Source organism: Asparagus officinalis, chromosome 10, assembly GCF_001876935.1.
Source record: "Asparagus officinalis chromosome 10, Aspof.V1, whole genome shotgun sequence".
NCBI lineage: Eukaryota > Viridiplantae > Streptophyta > Magnoliopsida > Asparagales > Asparagaceae > Asparagus > Asparagus officinalis.
Genome location: NC_033803.1, coordinates 38,059,680 through 38,062,972, shown reverse-complemented (window position 1 = coordinate 38,062,972; position 3,293 = coordinate 38,059,680).

Sequence of the window (3,293 nt, the reverse complement as noted above, 5' to 3'; positions counted from 1 at the left end):
TCTCTCTCTCTCTCTCTCTCTCTCTCTCTCTCTCTCTCTCTCTCTCTCTTTGTAAAGAACTTGTAATGAAGTTTACACTTTTGGAATAAAAATCAACTTTATTCTTATTCTCGAGTTTGTCTTCATTTCTTTCTTTCTTTTACCTGCTAACTTGTAGCTTATAATTTTTCTTGTGAAAACCAAGGTCAGTCATGTTGTGTCGACCCATTCATTGGGGGGACGAGACGACTAGGCCATGTTGCGCCTTGTACTGGCTAAGGATTCAGTACTTCGATTGACAAGAACTTGGCAAGTTGTGCATAAGTTTTTATTTTATCGAAGATGACCGATCGTTTAAACTCCTCACCTTGGGTTTATTCGTGATCATACCAAGGTTTTTTTTGTGGTATGACAACCTAGAGGTTGGGTGCCCAGGACTTACATAGACGCCTGGGTCTTCCATGTAGCCATGATGGTCGAGAGGTAATTGTTAGAATCAACCATATGGTGAGTGTCTTGGGTTTATTCATGAAATGGTACAAAGGGCTTTTTGGCTGAGTGACAAACCGGAGGTTAGGTGCCCAAGACTTACGTGGAAGCCTAGGTCTTCCATGTAGCCATGATGGTCGAGAGGTAATTGTTGTAGTCGACCATATGGTGAATGTCTTGGGTTTATTCCTGAAAAGGTACCAAGGGCTTTTTGGCCGAGTGATAACCCGGAGGTTGGTTACCGAGGACTTATGTAGATGCCTAGGTCTTCGGTAAGGGGACAACCCTGAGATTGGGTACCCAGGTCTTATGTAGATGGTTGGGTCTTCAATATCCCTATAATGGTCTAGAGACAACTGTGGGAGTTAACCATAGGGTTAGGGCCTTGGGTTTATCCCGAAAAGGTACCGAGGGCTTAAAATTCAACCTTGAGGCTGAATGCCTAGAACTAACTGGAGTTGATTAGGTCTTTTACAACCCTGAGGTTGTGCTTAGGACCCTGAAGTCTACTAGGTCTTTCGTCCTACGGAGGGCCACACTGATGGCAACTAGGTATAGTGACAACCCTGAGGTTGGGTGCCTAGGTCTTACGTAGGCGCCTAGGTCTTCGAGATAACCGAAGTGGTCGAAGGATGATGTGGGAATCGACCACCTGGTGAGTGCCTTGGGTTTATTCCTGAAAAGGCACCAAAGGCTTTTAATTCATGCTTTAGATTCAGCACTACAGGAATGCGAGATAGTAATTGGGTTAGTTTCAATAAGAATTTTATTAATAAACCAAGATTAACAGGGATGTTGAGAATAACATGGCTATGTATTGAAAATAACTCTGGGAGTGTTCGATATTCCGGGGATGTTGCAAGGATCTTCCGTTTGGGTCCCTTAGTCGAAAGTTGTCGGTTCGTAACTCTTTCCAGGACTGTGTAAGGACCTTCCCAGTTGGGAGCTAGCTTGCCTCGCCGAGTGTCTTTGTCGGAAGAAACTTTGCGGAGGACCCGAGTGTCTTTGTCGGAAGAAACTTTGCGGAGGACGAGGTCGCTAGCCTTGAATCTCCTTGGTCGAATTTTACTGTTATAGTAGTGGGCGACTCGTTGCGGGTTGGTGACCCAGGTCCGGTGCACTTTCTCTCGGGTCTCATCTAGGAGGTCGAGGTTGGCCCCAAATTCTTTTGAATTCTCGTTGAAGTGTTGGAACCGGTTAGTTAGCACGTCGACTTCGGCGGGTAGTGACAGCTTCGGCACCATAGTCTAGCTTGACAGTGTTGGTCTTCTTGTTTTGATGATGTTTAACAAACAATTTACCACTAATGTTGTTTGTCTAGTATTTGTGTTTTCCTATAAATTGTAGACAAACAATGTAGTTGGAGGATGGATGGAATAGAGCTTCAACGATCATATCAAAAGGAGGTTGGCGGAATGTCGGTGAAGCTTATGCAATTCTAGTTCAAGATCCAAGTTCAGCTTCATCCACAAGTTTACCAAGTCATGCTAATTGAAGACCTTCATTAAGCTTGGGTATACTTAGTATAGGTTTTATATTATGTGTGTTAAGTACGTTAAGCTCAATATCTATACACACACATTTATTGGTTTCTTCATATATATATATAGTTATATATATATACATAAGTTTTGTTTTCTATGCATATATATAGTTATATATATACATACATAGTTTTTGAGTTTTCATGTTTATAAATATGAAATCATATATTTCATATTTACTATTGTGTTTTTGAAATCATTGCATAGAATATGCAATTTTGTGAAAATTCTGTATTCTTAGTTTTTGGACTTAACAATAATCATATAGATATTTTATTAAGTCTATATACTCATTGTGCAAAGTTTCAAAACATGGTTTAGCCAAAATATCAAATTTCACATGTTTACATTTTCGTGTTTTGAACTATTCTGCAAAATGATGATTTTTCACAAACGGAAAATGCAATTTGGAAAATTCTTTTTGTAACATGTTCATTTACATGTCTATATACATTTCCCAAAGTTTCATTATTTTTGGACTTCATTTGTTATTTTTAACATATTTTCAAAAGTCTCAAAATCAGCTTTAAAAACCTGTTTTTCTGTAATATCAGTTTTCGGTCGACCGCACCGGTCGACCGCTTAATTGTTCATTTGTTTCTGGGCAGCAGAGAGTTTTTCGGTCGATCTCACCGGTCGACCGAGAGCTCAATATTTCCATCGGTCGACCGGTGCGGTCTGTTCGCGTGGAAAACTGTAGCTTTCTTCATTAATGAGATAATTGTCATCTTGGGTTACAAAGATCCGGTCTTTTATAGATCCGGTTACAACTAGATCAAAGAAAGAAGAAAAAAAATAAAAAATTACAACTTTCCTCTTGTGAACAAATCGCGAGCTCCTGTTTTGCGGCCGCTCGCTTGTGTGGGTTCTTTGCCTGCGCCGGGGTTAATCCGTGGACCACCGCGCGATCTAGATCCGGTTGGATTTACACGATTATACGGGTATTATTCCACGAAGGGAATAATAGCCGGGAGGGATTAATCCACCAAGGGAATAATCGCTCGGATCTCGAGATCTAAGACCAAGCTTAGATCTGGAGTGTGGTCTCGTGTAGATCTCAGATCTGTTCTTTCTTCCTCTCAAAATCCTGCCTTTTCTGACGTGGATGCTCGCCGAGGATCAGATCTGCAAGTCTTCAGGTCTTCAAAGCTCCGAGTTCACTCTTCGATCCGGCAGAGTTTCGGCTCTTGAAAGTTCCACCTTCGAAAATGAACATCTCTAGGCCTATTTATAGGCTCTCAGGACAGTGGCCGCAAAAAGAGAAATGTCGGCCACCTCTGG